Source organism: Pristis pectinata, chromosome 5 (assembly GCF_009764475.1).
Source record: "Pristis pectinata isolate sPriPec2 chromosome 5, sPriPec2.1.pri, whole genome shotgun sequence".
Taxonomy (NCBI): Eukaryota; Metazoa; Chordata; class Chondrichthyes; order Rhinopristiformes; family Pristidae; genus Pristis; species Pristis pectinata.
The window spans coordinates 51798251-51820853 of NC_067409.1; the positions used below are offsets into that span (position 1 = coordinate 51798251).

Consider the following 22603-nt stretch of genomic DNA (forward strand, 5'->3'; position numbering starts at 1 on the left):
TCTTCATATTCCACATTATTCAAACTTTCAGAATAGTCTTACATGAAAAAAATCAACATATTGTTGTCAATATCACATTGTTCACATCTATGGCCAGTGTTTGAAAAATATCTGTTACTTCAATAGATAAACCATGCACTATTTTCTGCCATACTGGTTAGCAGCTTGACATGTTTGACAATATATTCAATGAAAATGAAGCGATTCATTCTATTAGCAATCAGCATTCAGATAACTCAATTATAAAACACCAACATGAAATTCTGTGGTAGAAATTATCCCAACATTGTACATTATCAATAATTACCACAAATTGAGGGATATATCACAGGGGTGAAAGTCTCTAAAGAAAATAGCTGACAGTTAAGATGGTAGTCCTTCATTCCAGATCAAGATTATGGAAGAATCCCATTGGAGTAAATACTTTGGAATAATAAGGAGATGAAAATGGGAATGCTGAATGGTGCTGACTGGACACAAAGAGGACGGTATAAAGATGGTACAGTTAAAACTCCTTGTTGATTGAGGAAGCAAGTACAAACATGCATGTTGCAGAAAATTTGTCTGTTATAAGCCAGGATGCATAATCAAAATACCTCAGTCATTCTTTGTTGAGGTGAAACAAATTGGTATAGGCCACATACACTGGAGGACCCAAAGAAGCTGATGAAGGCTGGGTGGCAGACATCGACTTTTGTAAGACATTTGACTAAGTTCCACATGGTAGGCTGATCCAGAAGATAAGGCACTTGGGATCCAAAGCGAGCTGGCTACTTGAATCCAAAATTGGCTTTGTAATAGATACAATCACTATGTTCAAGAGACATTTAGACATACACAATGGAATGGGCATGACACAGAAGGATATAGATGTAGTATGGGCAAATGGGATTAGTGTAGATGGACAAAAAGGTCAGCATGAACATGATAGGCTGAAGGGCCTGTTTCTGTACTGTATAACTCCATGACCTTGTGAGTTAAAGGGGAGATGAACTATTTGGTCAACAGTTGAGCTAGACAAGTCCAGTTGACATCATTATTATGGATTACGAGCATACACAAGTGATCATGAGCATAAAGTAGACTTAGTTCCTTGGATTGAGATACTAAGTTTTTGATAGGGTCATAGTCTTGAGCAGTGAGGAGATCCAAACACTTCCTCAAACTTTGGGGTGCACTAGACCCATGTTAGCAGACATTGATCAGGTGAGTCCCAGAGGCAGCAATGAATCTATAGCCAGCAGACTTTAACTGACAAGGATTACAGGCTGCAACTCTAACAAGACAAGAAAGTGGTAGCTTGATGTTTACTACTCAACTACCTCAGCATTGAAAAGAAGTGCAATCTGGGTACAGGTAGGTTAGGAAATACCTGATGGGACGGGTAGAGATCTGGTCTTCCCTGCATTTCTGATGCATGGATACAAGGTTTGCATGGTCTTCATTTGAGGGTGTCATCTTGAAACTTTGTCAGTGACCAGTGTTATACAGTCGGGCAGATTGTCAGAGGACCTCTGTCTTGTGGATGTTGAGTGCAAGGCACATTCTCTCATACATTCCAGTATAAACATTGATAATAAGAATGCAGCAAATGAAGAAAAAGCCCATGTCTGAATTGCTTCTTTCAAGTTCCTAGCCTTCTGGAACTCTGAACACAGATGTCATTCTCCAATCAAGCAAACAAAACCTAGTATTTAGAGAATGATGTGTTATTCATCATCCTGCTTCACTTCTGCAGCATTTGACTATCACCACCCAACACGTCTAGTTTCTTGCTGGGAGACTGTCTTCACATTGCTCCATGCAAACCTGGACAGCTGTATCTAGAGCACTTCCAGCAAAGCATTTGCAGTTTGACCTTGGAATTCATTAATAATCTACCTTGGCCACCTGCACTTACCTACCTACCTGGTGCCCTTAAGTGAGACACTAAGTCAATCTCCATAGTTTTTATCTATCACCTCCAAATACCTGCTCTTTTTCTGTGTCATGGGATATTCTCATTGCCATTGTCATAGGCTGAACAGGAAAGTTCATAATCTCTGATCATATTAGTCACCGAACTGAGCCTTTAACTCCACACCTCCTGCACAAAAACTGATAGTCTCATCAATTTTGTCCTCATTGGACTGTTTTGCCTCCTAGTTTTCGTATCATTCAAATTTATATGTTTATATAACCATCCAGTAATTTAAAATATCGAGAAAGCCTGAGAGCAAACATTAAAATCTAAATTCTGAATCCATTATGGAAGGGGTATACTCTCAGATATTATCAAGTAAATACTGTTTCAAGTGCATAGGGCTACAAAAATCTGCAATGACAGCAGAGTGCTCAACTCCCTGCGGGCAGAAGACTCTGGCTAAATTAATTTGTCAGCAACTGCTGTGGTCCTTTATAAAAGAGCACTTGAGAATTCCGGACATCTGGGACACACAGCTGTCTCTTTGTAACAGTTCAATTTAGAGCAGAAAAAATAATTTGCTAATTAGAAACTACACTGGAGACACAGAGAAATAAAACACAGCTGCACATCTTCCTTACCTCAGGTAGTGTACTGGAATTCCTAAGGGTCCTGTCAGATGAATAAGTCAGTGTACACTCTTACAAATTTATTTTATCCTTTACTAACACTTAAACGTCATGACTGCTGCTAATTATCTCCAAGAAAATTGACTGTTTAACAGGACAACATACTTATTTGCAAATAGTAATGAAGACATGAGCTTACAGTTGGTCTTAATGTGACTGTGAAAAGGACCTCCAGCTTTACCTCCGCAGTCAGCACCGAATTATAACCTGTACCATTTGCATCATAGGGTTCTAAAGCTTTCTTCATGACAAAAAAATACATAGAATATAGAACAGTGCAGTCCTTCAGCCCACGATGTTGTGCCAAACTAATTTAAACTAGTAATTAAATTCCTCACTACTGCCTACATAATGTCCATAACCCTCCATTCTCTGCACATTCATGTGCCAATCTAAGAGTCTCTTAAATGCTTCTATCATATTTGTCTCCATTACCACCCCTTGCAGCATGTTCCAGGCACCCACCATTCTCTGTGTAAAAAGAAATTTGCCCTGTGCATCTCCTTTGAACTTGCACCCATTCACCTTAAATGCATGCCCTCTAGTATTAGACATTTTGACCCTGGGAAAAAGATACCAACTGTCTACTCTATCTATGCCTCTCATAATCTTATAAACTTCTATCAGGTTTCCCCTCAACCTTCGCCGCTCCAGAAAAAACAACCCTAATCTGTCCAACCTTTCCCTGTAGCACATGCTCTCTAAATCCAGGCAGCATCCTGGTAAATCTCTTCTGCACCTCTCCAAAGCCTCCACACCCTTGCTATAATGGGGCAATCAGAAGTGAATGCAAAACTCCAGATGCAGCCTTACCAGAGTTTTATAAATACTATTTTATGTTTTATTATTTGCTCAGTCAGATCTAAAAAAACTAAAGTCAAATCCTAATTATTCAGTAAATACCCAACATTAAATCCCAGCTTGCAGCACTATTTACATGCACTTTGTATAGATTGTTGTGCAGACATGTCTTGTTCTTCATTTATTTGCTATAACATGCCTCTTTCAGACAGATAATTAAGTACTCTCTGGACAAGTCTTTGTGACAACAGAGAGAAATATTTAATCTTAATTTATAATGACAATTCACTGGCAAAAATAAAGTATCAAGTCATGATATACCTGCAAATAATTACCCTTTACTTCTCCTTTGCTGACAGAATACTTGACTAAATGTGAAGAATAAGTTAATCTACACATTTACATAAGGGAAATAAATGAAACACGTTCATAAATTAACAGTTTTATAATTGGGTTATCATACAAAGTTGTAAAGATGCTCCAACATGATTGGATAGTAGTGGTGGCCACAAATATGAAATGAAATTTCTAGTCAATCTAATATTCTACAAATAAATAATTTTTTAAGTGCAGAGTCAACTATTTGGAAACATTGCTGGAGATCTTAAAAAATGTTTGTGACCCCAAAATCTGGAAAAAGATTATGAGCTTCACAGTAATACTATCACAGCACTACCATTAAACTGAAATAAGCTTACCACCAGTGCTAAGTTTGACCACCCCGTGCTGCCGTAGCCTTACAGGTCAAAGTTAAGTGAATTATCGAAGTGCCTATTTATTTAGTCAATGGAACTCTCGATGCAAATGTAGCATTCTGTCCAGTTGGTGGATCATCAAAAACAAGAATAATACATAAGCATTTAATCATTCAGGTAATAACACCCAAGCAAAGTATTGCAGGAAATGGAAATCTGACATAAAAACCAGAAAATGGTGGAAATACTCACCACCTAGGCATCTACGGAGAAGAAAAATTAACTTCTCAGGTTGATGACTTCAACAAACTTCTGATAAACAGTCATTAACCTGAAATGTTAACATTGTTTCACTCTCTACAGATGTTTTCAGACCTCGGTTTTTTCAACATTTTATTTATTTCTATATGCTTAGCTGATTGCTTAGTTGACTTGTCATGAAATGCTGGTCTGAGAATGAACAGAATATGATTTTGTGCTTCTATTAATATTACTGATATTTAATAGGAATCTGCAAACAAAACAATTGTGACAAATCTGTACCACATCTATTTTTAAAATTTCAAGCCCACAGTGCCTTCACTGAATGTTCATTACACAACCCTCTTTTGCCCACATTCACTTTCCTCCCTCCTGCTTTGTAAAATGCATCTGTTTCTCAGAACCTTTATCAGAGTGAACACCCATTGTGTGTGGAATTGATATCACTGTACGCTTATATTTTGATGATGTATTTACTTATAGAATAAGTGACACAGGCAACCATTGGATTGCTCAGCTGATAAGAATGATACGAGCTATAGGAAATGATAGGAAATTATTTGTTTTGATTTTGTGCTCTGACATGGTTATCTTGATACATCAGCAAACTGCCAAAGAAAAGCAGAAGTGAAGCCTTTTATGATATGTGCCATAAAAGCACAAAGCTGAACCGTAAGAATTTAATTTTATAGGATTTCTGTGACTCATTGTTATAAATACAAACAATGTTGTTATTATTGGCAAAACTCTGCACATTTATTCTTTCTAAATCTCTTCTGGAGGTTTTTGTCTCAAATTGTACCACTGGCTACCATTTTAATCTCCACCTAATTTTAATATTAAAGGTAAGACTCAGTCCTGTACTTCTGTTGTTTTAAGAAGTATTACTATGGAGTTTTCTTTCCCATCAGTCTGTCTCTTCCTTTTGTCATAAAATTTTGTCAAAATATATATTTTTACAATACTCCAATATTACAAGCATATCAGAATGAATAACTGAGCAACATCTCACCCTGATAAGTACACAGTGAGTGTCTCAGCAGTGCTGCCAAACACATTAACCCAAAAAAAGGACAGGAGGAATGTAAAGTTCATTGATGACCATTAATTAAATCATCCAGTACATTTCTTGTCCTCTTCAAGATCCTGGAAGCTCTTTTATTTCTAAATAAAATTGCACCATTGAACTTCCACAGATTAAACTCACAAAGCTTCGGCATACAGACTGTTTGCATACAAAAATGAAACTAAACTACATTTTGAGATAATTTCCCCCATTACAGAATGGATCCAAAAAATAACTAATGCAATAAACATGGGTTAAGCTGTGATTAAAAATGGCCACAGTGGAAAACAAAAATATGACGGTTATTGAAGATCATGTAGAGGGAATTCAGATTGAACCAGATGGCATTCTACACTCAAGGAATTTAACTTGCAGAACAAGGACAAATATGTAAACAACTAAGGCAAAAACCACCTTAAGAGAAGCCAAAAGATCTCTTGAAAATACAAAGGGTGCACAATTCTGTTTGCAATTACAAAGGATCTTAATGCTATGTTGGGAACCCAAAGACAAGCATGATTTCAGACCATTAAAGCACGCCATAGGGAAGAAAGTAAAACTATTGTCCGTGTTATGGTGGAGTTGTTAAATGACTAATTAGGATCAGTCTGTATTCCTGCAGATTTTTACATTCCAGATTAGAGGAAAGGAATTTTCTCCATACGGAACAGAATTATTTTAATGGTGATATAATCTTGGATGCATTGGAAAACCTCAAGATCAGTGCTGTGTGAGCCCCTTCCACATATCTTCAACAGTTCAATGGAATTGGCCCTTATGTGGAAACTAGCATATTTAGTTCCTTTCTTTAGGAAAAAGGAACAAATCAGAGACATCCATTTTTGCGAATAAACTGGATGATTATTATGTGATGCACTCTTGATCAATGGTAAAGGAAGTTACCATTCACAATTCACAATGTGGTTTCTAAAAAAAAATCAGTCACATCATTTAAATTTGATAAATCTTTTTAAGAAGGTCACAAAAATAGAGGTTGAGGAAAATCCAAAATTCTTCATTGATCTGGACTTTTGGGAAATGTTGCTGAGGTACCTTACGCTGGACTGCTTCACAAGCAAGAATCTAACGCTATCAGAAAAATCTCGATTAGGCTTCAATGCTGCTGATGGATTTCAATCTGATGAGAAGTTCTTAGTAATGTCCCCCAGGGGTACCTCCTATAGACCTAACTAATGACCTGGACAGTGATGTTGACAATAATGGTCAGTTGTAGCTGACCTAATTTGTATGAGATTTAACAATAGAAAGCACAGAGAAGGATAGTAATAGACTTCAGGAGAATGATGTTGACAATAATGGTCAGTTGTAGCTGACCTAATTTGTATGAGATTTAACAATAGAAAGCACAGAGAAGGATAGTAATAGACTTCAGGAGAATGGACTGGAGGAATGGGCAAAGAAGAAATTTCCTGCAGAGAAGTGACTCGTTTGATAGGAAGAATGAGCAAAGGTAATTTAAATTAAATGATAGATTATTAAAATGGATGGAGGTAAAGGCAAACCTTGTGATCAGTATGTGCAAATCTTTGAAGGATATAGGGCCAGTTAGAAGGCTATTTAAAAAAAAATCCCCAAGGGAATCATGATTTTAATGGCAGGATATAAAAACAAGGAGGAAATGCTAAGGCTTTATAAAGTATTGATGAAACCTCATCTGAGGCCAACATCTGGGCATCCTTCAAGAGGGTGAATCCATGAAAGGCATCTGGTCCAGATGGCGTACCTGGCCGAGTACTAAAGATCTGTGCTGACCAACTGGCTGGAGTATTTATGGACATATTCAACCTCTCGCTTCTGCAGTCTGAGGTTCCCACCTGCTTCAAAAAGGCATCTATTGTACTGGTGCCTGAGAAGAGCGTGGTGACCTGCCTCAATGACTACCAGTGGTAGTGCTTACATTAACAGTAATGAAGTGCTTCAAGAGATTGATTATGGCACAAATCAACTCTTGTCTCAGAGATTAACTGGATCTGCTCTGACTTGCCTTCCGCCACAACAGGTCAACAGCAGATGCGATTTGTCTGGCTCTTCACTCTGCTCTGGACCACCTGGACAAGAAGAACTCATATGTTCATCGACTATACCTCAGCACTCAACACAATCATCCCATCCAAACTCATCAGCAAGCTACAAGGCCTGGGCCTCCGTACCTCCCTCTGCAACTGGATACTTGACTTCCTCATCGGCAGACCTCAGTCAGTGAGGATTGGTAACAACATCTCCTTCTTGCTGATCATCAACACAGGTGCACCTCAAGGCTGCATGCTTTGCCCACTGCTGTACACTCTATAAACAAATGATTGTGTGGCCAAGCACAGCTCCAATGCCACCTTCAAATTCACTGATGACACTACTGTTGTTGGACAAATCACAGGTGGTGATGAGTCAGGTTACCGGAGCGAGATAGGACACCTGGTTGACTGGTGCCGCAACAACAATCTCTCACTCAACGTCAGCAAAACTAAAGAGCTGATTGTTGACTTCAGGAAGGGGAAGGAGGGCAAATATGTGCCAGTCTACATTGGGGGATCGGCAGTGGAGGGAGTCAGCAGCTTTAAATTCCTGGACGTTAAAATATCAGATGACCTGCCCTGGGCCCAACACGTAGATGCAATCCATTGGTAGTATCTACAGGAAGCGCTGCCTCAAGAAGGCAACATCAAAGATCCCCACTATTCGGGCCATGTCACCTTTTTGCAACTACCATCGGGCAGGAGGTACAGAAGCCTGAAGTCCCACACCACCAGGTTCAAGGACAGCTACTTCCCTTCAACCATTCAGTTCTCAAAACAACTGACAAAACCCTAATCACTACAGCTTAGCAACACTGTGACCAATTTGCACTAAAATGGACTTTTTTTTGTTCTTATTGTATTCTTTCTTGTAAAAATTGTGTATAATTTATGTTTTTCTTGTGAAATCTGCTTATGTGATGCTATGTGCCTGTGATACTGCTGCAAGTAAGTTTTTCATTGCACCTTCGCAGATATGTACTTGTGCATATGACAATAAACTCAACTTTGACAACTTTGAGCTTTATAAAATATGATGAAACCTCATCTGAGGTGCAGAGGTTAATTCAAGACGTGTTTTGGGAGTGATGTCAAGATCTTGGAGAGAATGCTGATGAAATTTGGCACATTATAGCATTCAACAGTTTCACATAACCAGCCATTCCAGTCTCAATTTCAATCTTTTTCTTTCTCCCTCTGCTATTTTAGTTTTCATTTGCTTCCTTCTATTTACACCTTCTCCAGACACAACTCTACCACCCTTCTCTATTGGCACCACCACCATTCTGGCCATTCAACCTCTTCCTGGTCTTTACCTAGAACAGACATTCCTATTTGTTCTGTCCTGTCCTCCTTCTTTACAATGTAAATACTATTTCTAGATTTTTCCTTAATTCTGATGAAAGGTTATTGATCTGAAACATTAACTGTTTCTCTCTCCACAGATAAAGGTTAACCTGCTGAGTATTTTTCACATTTTGTGTTTTTATTTCAGATTTCCACTATTTGCAGATTTTAGATTTACCAAAATCACATACCAGTGAAGGGTCTTGCTGTTATCCCAGACCAAGAAGAAGTTGAAAAGATCTTATGTCAACTGAAAGCAACAAAGTCTTCAGAAAAGAACCAGATGAAGTTCTGAATTTGCACAAAAAAGAACTTCAGACATTAATTCACAGCCTCATCTTCCATATGTGGAAAGAGGGGAGGCGTGCCAGAGGTCTCAGAAATGCCACGATCACCACCTTCAAGAAAGGAGACGATTCTGATTGCCATATTTACTGAGGCATCTCCTTTGTCTCCTAGAAGGAAACAAATTGCAAGGATCTTGATGAAGTGCAGACACAAGAGACTGCAGATGCTGGGATCTGGAGCAAAAAATAAACTGCTGGAGAAACTCAGTGGGTCAAGCAGCATCTGTGGGAGCAACAGGATAGTCAACATTTCGTGCCTGATACCAGAACCCTGAAACTGGGACTCTACTCTGAGATCCATTACAGCAAGAGATTACCAGACAGATGAAACACTTCAATGATGTTTTCAAAGATCAAAAAGTACAACAACTCCTGGGAATCCTTGGCCTATGACCACTCAATAGTGAGAAGGACATCTGAGGCATCACTGAGAACAAGTCCCTCTGTTGGAAGCACACAGCAGCCCACCAAAGCCAGAAAAAGAAGCGCACAACATCCCATGCCAGCTAGCCACCCACTCATCAAGCATCTCCTATTCCATATGCAGCAAAGTCTCAGATCCCACATTGGCCTCATTAGCAACTTCAGAAGCAATATAAGTGGAGTGAAAGCAAGTCATCCTCAATCCTGAGGGACTAAGAGGAAAGAGGGAATTGCTGTTTTCCTCAGACTGAAGAGGTCAGAAGGTTGAAAGAAAATATGATAACTATTTGAAGTCATGAAGGATTTTCACATAGTGAATAGGGAGATAATGCGACCAATATTCTGCTTAACAGATCCATTTATAAATGCTTGTCATAGTCTCCATGCCCTCTGCTCATTCTCCTCATCACCTTTATTCCTAGACAATGCCGTATCTGGACAAGAGCATATAATCTAGCATGGTACTTCAGGACCAACAAAATGATGCAGTGTCAGAGGCATTCTTCTTCCAGTGTTAAATCTGACCTTTTAGTTACTTCTTAAAGGTCCTGTGGCACTATTCAAGCATTAGCAGGTGCATAAGGTTATCACCCAACAATACCACAAAAAGAAACGTATTCATAATTTTCTAATCATTTAAACTTGACCCAATGTTTAGGAATTCTTTCTCAATAGATAAAATGAACACATTCAATATATATTAGAACTATCAGTTTTTTTCTAAAATAGACTATTCTTTACCTTTTACACCTTTCAAACACATTCTTTGTGCTTTGTGGGCCAATGCGAGAATAGAATGCCTATGTAAAAACAATTGTTCCACTTCAAAGTACTTAATTGCATTCACAGCACCCAAACATTTTTGATAGATGAAATAATGTTTCTTCAACGTCTTAGTTTACAATTGGTCCCGATTGTTTTTTGGAAAATATTTCCAAGCCTAACTGGTGCATACTGGGGTATCTCAGGCTTCTGCAGAGCAGTAATAAAGGCAGAGCTTGTGGACAACAAGAACTGGACTGGAATGACCATTTAAGCATACTGGACATGTTCAGCGTATTTTCTGCTTGAGTCAGCACAATGATTGTTGACTGCTTTTTGCACCATTAACAGGACTTGATTACCACATTGACTTGGAATAATTTTGGAAGGCAAGGCTGGTTATCAGACAAATTTGATTGCACTTCCTGCAATTCCTAACAAATGTAACAGATTACATTGCCCTTGAATTTAGATTTACAATTAAAATATTACAAAAATATTCTAATATTGCATTCTAAGACATTCAAGGAGCTATTGACACTACAAAGAATTTACTAAATTTAACGTATCTGCAGTTAAAGTTACCAAAAAATTGAAAACATTACAAATTCCAGAAAGAAAACAATTGGAAGACACATTCTCAACATTAGAAGTATTAATTAATAGATTTTACTAGATAGCCCAGCAAATTAATTTAACAGTGGCAGAAGGTACTATCATTTAAAATTGCAGACCAACAATAATTTAGAGTTAAATATGGCAGGTGAAAATGGTAACATACAGGAATGGGCCTTGTTGATAATAAACCAAATGAATAAATGAGAAAGTTAATGACCCATGATTGGCAGGCAATAGCCAGTAGAATGCTGCAAAGATTAGTGTTTGGGCCTCAGTTATTTACAATCTAGGTGAAGGAACAGAGTGTAATGTATTCAAGTTTGCTAATGATATGAAAGATTCCACAGAGGCTGTAAAGATGGGTTAAATAATTGGTCGTGAATATGGTATATGAACATAATGAGAAATGTGAAGTTCTCCACTTAGGGATGAAAAAAAAGAAAAATAGAATACATTTTTAAAATTTTAGAGACTGTGAAATGTTGTTCATAGAGAACTATGTTCCTCCACACTAATCAGAGAAAATTAATATAGTTGCAGTGCACAGTTGGTAGATTGACCTTGATTACAAAGGTACTGATTAAAATAATAAATTAAATTTACTGCAAATTGCAAAAGAAAACCAGGAATATTGTGCACTGCTTTAGTTTCCTTAAAATAGAAAGAATATTCCTGCCATAGAATGAATGTTATAAAGGTGATCTATTCTGATTTGTAACTTTTAGACCATTTTTAAAAATTGAAACAGATAGTATCATTAAGGAGCCTGACAAGGCAGATGGCAGATTGATTTTTTTCCTTGGCAACAAAATCTAGAACCTGGGATCAGAGTTCCAACGAAAGGGGTCAACCAATTAAAAAATGAGATGAAGAGAAACGTCTTCATTCAAACATTCATGAATTTAAGTTCTAAGTTGCTACCTGAGCTATGTATGCTCAGTTACTTAGTATTAAAGACAAAAATCACTTGATTTTGGAGTCAAAGGATATAGAAATAGAGTTGATGCATGGAATTAATGGGGAGGATCACTCATGATTTTACTCAATGCCAAAGGATACTCAAACGTGCAAAATAGCCTAAACTTACTCCAAAGTTATGTAGTAAAATTCTATTAACTTTCCTACCAGAAACATCCTCTAAAATCTGTCCAATGTGACTTTTCTAATGACGAGTTATTGACAGAATACTTGATGGTTTTTTTATATTCCATGATATCTTAAACTTTGTAATCCTGATCTGCTTTCCTAATTGTGATTTCATTAAACTTATTGTGACCTTATGTTATGCTTTCGTAGAAAAACAAATAGTAAATCATTTGTGTCCCCGAGTCTTCACCACTCAACAAGATCATGGCTGATCTTTTATCTCAACACCAATTTCCTGGTCTACTCCCATGTCCCTCGATTCCTTCAATTGCTAGAAATTCATCAATATTGGTTTTGAATGCAATCAAATGACTGAACCTCTATAGCCCTCTAGGTTAGGAATTCCAAAAATTCACCATTTTCAGTGAAGCCATTTCTACTCATTTCGCTTCTAAATGGCCTACCCTTATTTTGAGAGTGTGACCCTATTTCAAGACTCTTTAGTCAGGAGAAACATCCTGCCCTTCAAGCAGTCTAGGAATTTAACATTTGTGTTGTATATTTCCAGTTGATGTATTTAGTGTATGCCCTTTTCTTTAGTTTAAGTTTTACTTTTATCTTTTTTAACTATCAAGTATGTTTTATGATTAGAAAATTAATTCTTGTTTTGAGAGAAATATACTTCTCCTGAACTTCACTGATCATAGCTTTGAATATTTCCCACTGTTCTCTTTGATATATCAATCTTTTTTCCAGATTATCTTCCTTAGTTCCTTTCTCACCCCCTCAGACTTAGTTTCATTTTCCTGTCTTTGATCCTCCTTATCAGTATTCAGAACTTTGCTGTTCCCTACTCCACCCGCCCCCCTAATCCCCCAATCTACTGTGTCATTTCTAAATACTAGAACTTCTTTCACCCTTCCCCTGTCCTTTCTCAATATGTCCCATTCCATAATATTTAACTGCCTTTAACAATCTTGCTGTTTATCTAGCCATATTTTTTTGTTATTCTTTTTTTTGTACTACAAATCATTACCTCTACTTCCTCAGTTTTGTTTTGGTGCTGTGCACACGACTGCACTGATTTCCTTTCATGAATTTTACATTAAAACTGTCTATCAAGGAAACCTTATGCAAGTAATAAGCAATTTAATGCAAGGGTTAACTGAATATAGAAACAATACATTTAAAATTATTACATATGATAGTAAAATGCATTCAGTTGTTTTGTGGGTAAATGTCTAAAATATTCACATTGCACCGTATCTATCAGTGAATTACAAGTGCATCCATTACTGCAGACTAAGGCAGGAAGCCCAGTGATTCAACCACTCATGAATCAGGTCACAATTCTGCACAGACCAATGATAAGTCAAAGCAGTACTGAAAATTATTTTTTCACACAGATAAAGATGACAGAAGAAAAATACATTCTGTGCGTTGATTTCCAATAGTTCTTTTGATCTTTTGATGATTCCTTGGGATCAGCAATGACTTCCTTCCATTCCAATTCTTTGGGTTCAAAGGTGACTGTTGAGGCCAATGCGAGACCCATATTTTTTCATCCAAACAAGGCAGGAAGTGCAAGGCATGCCAAGTGGATCGGTAGCTTGAAAGGTGGTGGCCTCCTTACTTTCACCCCACTTACACTGAGCTTCCATGCATTTCCAATGCATGGACTCAACGTTCACAATGCAATCCCAAATGCTGTTGTTCCAGTTTGAGCTGTGTGCTCCAGGGATTCCCAAGAGAGGGTGGTGATATTGCAGGTTTTCCAAAGAAGCTTTGAAAAGATTTGGGAGTCTTTCCCTGTGCCCACCTGCTATCTTTTTCCATGACAGAACTCAAGTTAACATGTGTGTTTCAGGAGTCTGCTGTCAGGCATGGAAACAACCTGGCCTGCCAGCCCAGAAGAGCCCAGTGTAATCAAAAGCTAGAGGAGTTGTCCTGGGATAACACACTGACACTGGTTTACTTACCCTGCCAGTGGATTTGAAGGATTCTATGGACATATCATTAGTGGTAGCTCTTCAGATTTAGGGTTCTAGATAGTCATTGAGTCATAGAAATATTCAGCATGGAAACAGGCCCTTCGGCCCAACTCATCCATGCCGATCAAGTAGCCCATGTCTCAAAAGTATGCAGGAGGGCAGGGATCATTGTTGCCCAGTTCACCATTAGTTTTGGGCTGAATGTGAAGTCTTTATCTTCAAAAGATGACCAAAGGCTGTGCTGACACAACAAAAATAGTGAGTTTCATCCTTGATGTCTGTCTTGTCTGAGAAATGGATCTCAATATTTGAGAAGTGGTCCACGTTTTCTAAGATTTCATCATGGACCTGTATTGTCAAAGTGGTGCAATTTTACAGCAGGCGCAGATTGGTAGGGAACATTGTTTTGCTGATATTGTGTGCAATCCATTTTCTCAAATACCTTGGTGAATTAGTCAACAATGACTTGGGAATCAGCCTCAAAGTGCTCATAAGCAAGTATTAGTTGCATATGCAGCTCAGTAACTGAGGTTGGGGTAATGGTGACATGGGTTAAACTGCTTCCCATTCATTCTGTAGATTAGTTTCATTTCAGTGATAAGCTTGATGAAAGGTACAACAATGAAGGTGAGAAAGAATGAAATAAGTGTTGAGATGATGACCACAAGAAATAGGAACAGGTTGGCCATATGGCCCCCCAAGTCTGCTCTGCCATTCAATAAGATCATGGCTGATTCAAAAAGAGGCCTTGCTTGACACTGATCTGTAGTGACGTTGGGTCTGTTGTGGACCCACTGGATAGGACCACAGCTTGCATGCCATCATGGGGGTGAAGCCTTGGATGTTTGGGTCATATATCTCCTTGATGGCTCTGAAGAATCCATGACATTAATGAACCCATAACATTTACAATTAACTCACTTACAGATGCAGTTTCATGTTCTATAGAATTTTTCATGTATGTTTACTGTAGCAGAAATATTTAATATGCTTTAAATTGTCACTAAGTAATTAAAACATAACTGTGTCATCTGTAGCAGGTGACTTGCCTCCTTATCTCTGAAAGCTTTACTAATATTAACAAAGCATCCATCAAGAATGTGAAGGAATAATCCACTTGCCTGATTGCTGAAGGAGCTGCAGTCAATCAAGGATTGTCTATCTGGGGCAAAGTTTTAATTGGTGACACAAGGGATAGCAGATGCTGGAATCTGGAGCAACAAACAATCTGCCGGAGGAGCTCAGCAGGTCGAGAAGCATCTGATGGGGGAAATGAATCATCGACATTTAGGGTTGAAACCCTACATCAGGACCTGCCCTGATGCAACATTTCAACCCGAAACATGGACTATACCTTCCCACCCACCCATAGATGCTGCCTGTGCATCAGAAGCTCCTCCAGCAAATCATTTTGTGCTCCAATTTAATTGGTAACATATCCACCATTGTAAATGCTCACCTCCTCCACCAGAGCCACATCATGACTAGAGTACGTACAATCTACAAAGTCCATTCCAGCCTCTCGCCGGTAGCATTTCAGGTGGAATGGGAACACCACCAACTGGAAATTCCCCTCCAAGTCACAAAATATCTTGACTTACAAATATCATTCCTTTATTATCAAAATCCTAGAACTCACCACGTACTGTATTAACCCTTTGGGATTACCTTCACAAAGTAAAGTGAACTGGTTGAAGGTTGCAGCTTACCGGCACATGTGAGGACAATTCTGGAAGGGAAAAATAAAGCAGGCCTTATCAACAACACCCACATCCCATGAATAAATTTATAAAATACCCTACTACTCATCCACACCATGGATCACAGAGATAATCTGCGCCCACAATGACACTGCATAAACACTGTCAGCTCTAGCAGAACATAACCTGACCAGAACCAAAGAGCATCGAAGCACCACAATATCTCAGCATTTTTAAGGATATAATCAGATGTCAGACGATAGTTATAAATTACTCATACTCTACTGTCATGTTTTACAACATTTCAATTGTTTAATTATCCCCTTGCAGTCAACTCCAGAAAAACATTTTTTTACATTATCTTTTTTGCAAGTTATGAGCACAGAACTGCCTGACACCCATGGTGGACAGTCACTTATCTGCTGAACCCACTCTTCTCTGTGCAGTTCCCCAGAGAGACTGCCATGAAGAAACCAGCTCCTAATTGGTCAGTGAGGCCCTGAGAAGTGCAGCATTTGGCCAATCAGGTAATCCCCTAGAAAAGCTTTGACAGCTGCTTCAGCCCCACTTGTAGGCTGAATATTCAGAAAACATTCAACTGTTCAGAATTAAATGCACCATTTATAATGGTTAAATGAACAATGTAAAAATTAGCACCTATAAAAACAACAGAAAACACAAAATACTTAAATGAAAAGTAAATATTTTTCCAGGTAGGGAGGGCCATGAATTGGAATGAGAAGCGGGACTCTCAGTCTCTAGTGCCTAGTTAAAGTAGTGAAATAGATCCAGGGTCAGTAGTGAGTTCGTCCTGCCAGATGTGAGAGATCTGGGAGATCTCAAGTCTCCCTGATAGTTACATCTGCAGGAGGTGCATCTAGCTGCAGCTCCTTACAGACCATGTCAGGCACCTGGAGGTGCAGCTGGATGATATTCAGCTCATACGGTAGAATGTGGAGGTGATAAATAAAAGCTACAGGGAGGTAGCCACACCTGAGATGCAGATGGCAGGTAGCTGGGTGACTGTCAGGAGAGGGGAAGGGAATAGGCAGGTAGTGCAGAGTACCCCTGTGGCCGTTCCCCTGAATAACAGGTATACCGCTTTGGATACTGTTGGTGGGGAGGGGGGGTTGGGGGGAACAACCTATCAGGGGAAAGACACAGTGACCAGGTCTTTGGCACTGAGTCTGGTTGTGTGGCACAGAAAGGAAGGGGGGAGAAGAGGAGTGTGGTAGTGATGGGGTTTCAGTAGTAAGGGGGGCAAACAGGAGATTCTGTGGACGTGAAAGAAACTCCCAGATGGTATGTTGCCTCCCAGGTGCCAGGGTCAGGGACATCATGGATCGGGTCTATAGCAATTTGAAGGGGGAGGGTGAACAGCCAGAAGTCGTGGTACATATTATCATCAATGACATAGGTAGGAAAAGAGATGAGGTCCTGAAGTGGGAATATAGGGAGCTTGGTAGGAAGCTGAAAAGCAGGACCTCAAGGGTAGTAATCTCTGGATTGCTGCCTGTGCCATGCACCAGTGAGGGTAAGAATAGGTTGATTTGGCAGATGAATGCGTGGCTGAGGAGTTGGTGCAGGAGGCAGGGTTTCAGCTTTGTAGATCATTGGGATCCCTTCTGGGGAAGGTACAACCTGTACAAAAAGGACGGGTTACACCTGAACTGGAGGGTGACCAATATACTTGTGGTCAGGTTTGCTAGAGCTGTGGGGGGGGGGGGGGGGTGGAGCGGGGCATTTAAACTAGTTTGACAGAGGATGGGAACCAGAGTGATAGGTTAGAGGTTGGTGCATTTAGTGTACAAGTAGATGCAGCATGTAGAAAGACTGTGAGGAAGGATAGGCAATTGAAAGGGCAAAATTGCAGTTAGCTGGATGGGCTGAAGTGTGTCTACTTTAATGTGAGAAGTATCAGGAACAAGGGTGATGAACTTAGAGCATGGGTAAGTACATGGAACGATGACTTTGTGGCCATTACAGAGCTGTCACAAGGGCAGGAATGGCTGCTGGATATTCCAGGGTTTAGATGTTTCAAATGGGACAGGGATGGAGGTAAAGGAGGTGGGGGAGCGGCTTTACTGATCAGGAACTATCACAGCTGTAGAAAGGGAGGACGTCCTGGAGGGATCATCTACTGAGCCAGTGTGGGTGGAAGTCAGAAACAGGAAGGGAGCAATCGCTCTATTAGGAGTATTTTACAGACCCCCCAATAGCAGCAGAGCAGATCAGGAGGGAGATTTTGGAAAGCTGCAAAATTAACAGGGTTGTTGTCATGGGTGATTTCAACTTTCCTAATATCGATTAATAAACTCTGCGCCATCTATCCCTTAATATTAAAGGGGATAGATGGGACAGAGTTTGTTAGGCATGTCCAGGAAGGATTCCTGACACAGTATGTAGACAGGCCGACCAGAGGAGAGGCCAGACTGGACCTGATACTAGGCAATGAGCCTGATCAGGTTTCAGATCTCTCAGTGGGAGAGCATTTTGGAGATAGTGACCATAACTCCTTGACCTTTGCCAAAGCCTTGGAGAGGGATAGGAGCAGGTGATATGGAAAGTATTTAATTGGGGGAGGGGGAATTATGATGCTATTAGGCAGGAACTTGGGAGCGTAAATTGGGAACAGATGTTCTTGGGGAAGTGCACAACAGAAATGTGAAGGTTGTTTATGGAGTACTTGCATAGGCTTCTGGATAGGTTTGTCCCACTGAGGCAGGGCAAGGATGGTAGAGTGAGGGAACCATGGCTGACAAGAGACGTAGAATATCTTGTCAAGAGGAAGAAAGAAGCTTGCCTAAGGTTTAGAAAGCAAGGATCAGACACAGCTCTGGAGAGTTACAAGGTAGCCAGGAGGAAGCTTAAGAATGGAATTATGAGAGCTGGAAGGGGGCATGAGAAGGCCTTGGTGAGTAGGATTAAGAAAAACCCCAAGGCATTCTACACGTATGTGAAGAGTAGGAGGATGACTAGAGTGAGGGTAGGACTAATCAGGGATAAAAGAGGAAACATGTGCCTGGAGTCAGAAGAGGTAGGGGAGGTCCTTAATGAATACTTTGCTTCAGTATTCACCAGTGAGAGAGACCTTGACATTTGTGAGAATGACGTACAACAGGCTAGACCATGTTAACATGAGGAAAGAGGATGTGCTGGAACTTTTGAAAAACATTAGGATAGATAAGTCACTGGGGCTGGACGGGATATATCCCAGGTCATTATGGGAAGCGACGGAAGAGATTGCTGCGCCTTTGGCAATGATCTTTGCATCCTCACTGACCACAGGAGTGGTGCCAGATGATTGGAGGGTGGCAAATGTTCAAGAAAGGGAGTAGGGATAACGTTGGGAATTACAGGCCAGTGAGTCTTACTTCAGTGGTGGGCAAATTACTGGAGAAGATTCTTAGAGACAGGATTTATGAGCATTTGGAGAATCATGGCCTGATTAGGGACAGCCAGCATCACTTTGTGAGAGGCAGGTCATGCCTCACAAGCCTGATTGAATTCTTTGAGGATGTGACAAAGCACATTGATGAAGGTAGAGCAATGGATGTGTTGTACATGGATTTTAGTAAGGCATTTGATAAGGTTCCTCATGGAAGGCTCATTCAGAAAATCAGGAGGCATGGGAGCCAGGGAAACTTGGCTGTGTGAATTCAGAATTGGCTCACCAATAGAAGATAAAGGGTGGTTGCAGATGGAGAGTATTCTGCCTGGAGGTTGGTGACCAGTGGTGTTCCACAGGGATCTGTTCTGGGACCCCTGCTGTTTGTGATTTTTATAAATGACTTGGGTGAGGAAGTGGAAGGGTGGGTTAGTAGGTTTGCAGAGGACATGAAGGTTGGTGGTGTTGTGGATAGTGTAGAAGGTTGCTGTAGGTTACAACAGGACATTGATAGGATGCAGAGCTGGGCTGAGCAATGGCAGATGGAGTTCAACCTGGAAAAGTATGAAGTCTTACACTTTGGAAGATTGAATTTGAAGGCAGAATATAAGTTTAATGGCAGGACTCTTAGTAGCATGGAGGAACAGAGGGATCTTGGGGTCCACGTCCATAGATCCCTAAAGGATGCTGCGCCAGTTGATAGGGTTGTTAAGAAGGTGTGTAGTGTGTTGGCCTTCATTAGTCAGGGTATTGAGATCAAGAGCTGCGAGGCAATGTTGTAGCTCTATAAAACACTGGATAGGCCACACTTAGAGTATTGTGTTCAGTTCTGGTCACCACATTATAGGAAGGATGTGGAAGCTTTAGAGAGAGTGCAGAGGAGATTTACCAGGATGCTGCCTGGATTGGAAAGCATGACTTATGAGGTTAGGTTGAGTGAGCTAAGGCTTTTCTCTCTGGAGCGAAGGAAGATAAGAGCTGACTTGATAGAGGTGTACAAGATGATAAGAGGCATAGATTGTGCGGACATTCAGAGACATTTTCCCAGGGCGACAATGGCTAACACAAGGGAGCATAACTTTAAGGTGATTGGAGGAAGGTATCATGAGGATGTCAGAGTTAAGTTTTTTTTTTACACAGAGAGTGGTGCATGCATGGAACGCACTGCCGGCAGAGGTGGTGGAGGCAGGTACATTAGGGAGATTTAAGAGACTCTTAGATAGGCACATGAATTATAGAAAAATGGAGGGGTATGTGGGAGGGAAGGGTTAGATAGATCTTAGAGTAGGCTAAAATGTCAGCACAACATCATGGGCTGAAGGGCCTTTTCTGTGCTGTAATGTTCTATGTTCTAAATAAAATCAGTTCAAATTATTTGTGTCAATTTAACTGTTTAGTTTTACTTTGTGCAGAATAATCAATAACGTGCTAAATCTCCAATAAAACAGACTTCATTATTATTCAATTAAATGATGATAAGTATGATGGATGCCTAAAGATCTCCAAGAACTCCTAAGTTACACTGTTCATTGCTTTCATCAAATCAACAATTCAGACTTAAGAAAAACCACAGGAACAAAAAATGGTAATAAGTCAATGCCATCACACACATTAAGGGAAAGGTATCTTTTTCTAAGCTCTTTCAGAAGGGTTTGCCTTTATAGAGTTAAGTTCCAATCAATTGTGATCACAAATTTAAAAATGAATTTAAAAATAAAGTTGAATAAATTAGACTGAAAGGCTGGCTGAATGGATAAATGCAATTTATTAGAGAGGTGTGAAGTGATATTCTACCTGACAATGTGTAAAGGGAGATAGTAGAGACTAAATGTTGCATTTCCAAAGGGTGTGTAGGAAGGAAGGACATTAGTCTATAGCTACATAAATTCTTGAAAGTAATGGAACAGATTGAAAGAGTGATAAGCAAAACACAGGGGATCCTGGAATTCAAAAATAGTGCCACAAAGTACAAAAGCAGAGAGGTTATGTTAAACCTGTACAAGATACTGGTTAGGCCATAACTGGAGGACCTTGTCAATTCTGGACTTGAAGGTCCTTGAGACTGTGCAGAAAACATTTATTAAAATAGTTTATTTCAGAAGGATTTTAGTTACAAGGTTACACTGAAGAAGCTGAGATTGTTCTCCTTGGAGCAAACTCCACTGATAGAGATTATGAATGGTTTAGATAGGATAACTAAAGAGAATCTGTTTGCATTTGTAAATGCTTAAAGAATCGGGGTAACAGATTCAGATTCTTTGGGGAAGACATACCAAAGGAATTCAAAGATAGGCAGTTTTACTTAGAAAGTAAATAGGACCTAAAATTCACCACCTGCAAGCGTGATGGAAACAGAATCAATGAACGCCCTCACAAGGAAGTTGGATCGGCATTTCAAGGAGAATGATTTGCAGGGTATGGGGAAAATTTAGGGGAATGGGATTGCTTTCCTAAGGGAAAGCATAAACTTGATGGTCTGAATCCAAAACTTAATAATGAATGATAAATATTTGAGACTGTTTAGTTTATATAAATATCCAAGACTTGTTAATCAGACCTCTCACATGCTAAAGATGAACTCTTAATCTCCCAATCTACCTTGTCACGGCCCTTGCACTTTGTTTACCTGCAATGCACTCTCTCTGTAGCTACAATACTATATTCTGCATTCTGTTCTTCTTTTTATTATCTTGATGTACTAATGTATGGCATGACTTGACTGAATGGCACACAAAGAAAAGCTTTTCGTTGTATCTCAGTACATGTGATAACCAATACAAATATCCCACACACCTGTTGTAGAATCCTGACAGGATCCACAAGCATCTGAATATTTAAGTTCACCCAGGTTCTTACAGAAGTTCAGTGAGTAGGATCTGACATCCCCTAATCCCAACAACATTTCCACATATTAACATTGGCTGAGTCCAAGGGCTATAAGCAAAAACTGATTCCTCTCTCATTAAAACTAGCAGATCTTATGCCATGAATAATAGTTCAATATCTCACAAGTTTTCATTAAATTCTTTATCACTATTACCCCATCTCCACCAAAGAAAATTGAGATAATTTTTAAATCCCATAATTAAAATGTTAGCTGTTATCAGTTCAAAATATTTGACTTTCATTCCATCTAAAATTTACATTACCTAGCAATTTTGCTAAGTATGGACATGGTTTTGCCTGATGTCACTAATAAGATTCACAAGTCATAGTGAAGTTTATTGGTGCAATCAGATGGCAAGCCTTGAGCTGAGACAGAGATCGGCAGCAAAGAGTGCAGCAGGAGGTAATTGCTGGGAATGGCTGCTGTCAGATCTACCAAGACACTGAAGACTGTTGTGCTGCCAAGAGTGTTCATAGTTTTTCTAGCCATACAATCATCTTGAAAAAAAACAGAAATTTGCTTTTTTTCCTGAGCACCCAGTGACATTATTTGGCAGAATTAAAATAGGTCTATGAAAACAAATTGTGCCCAACACATTTATTAGAA

At 39.6% G+C, this 22603-nt stretch overlaps 1 protein-coding gene across 16 annotated transcripts in view; it reads right to left on the reverse strand.

Moving 5' to 3' along the window:
• zgc:110045 (uncharacterized protein LOC664755 homolog) overlaps positions 1 to 22603 on the reverse strand; it is a 160656-nt gene that overhangs the window by 66566 nt on the left and 71487 nt on the right. The window contains exon 2 of one of the 16 annotated variants that reach the window (XM_052015477.1): positions 15732 to 15751. The exons of 14 other annotated variants lie outside the window; for them this stretch is intronic. The gene's annotated coding sequence lies outside the window, so the exon portion shown is untranslated. Of the gene's footprint in view, positions 1 to 15690; positions 15752 to 22603 lie in introns of all 16 variants that reach the window. One more of the 16 variants, XM_052015476.1, reaches the window with a different exon arrangement.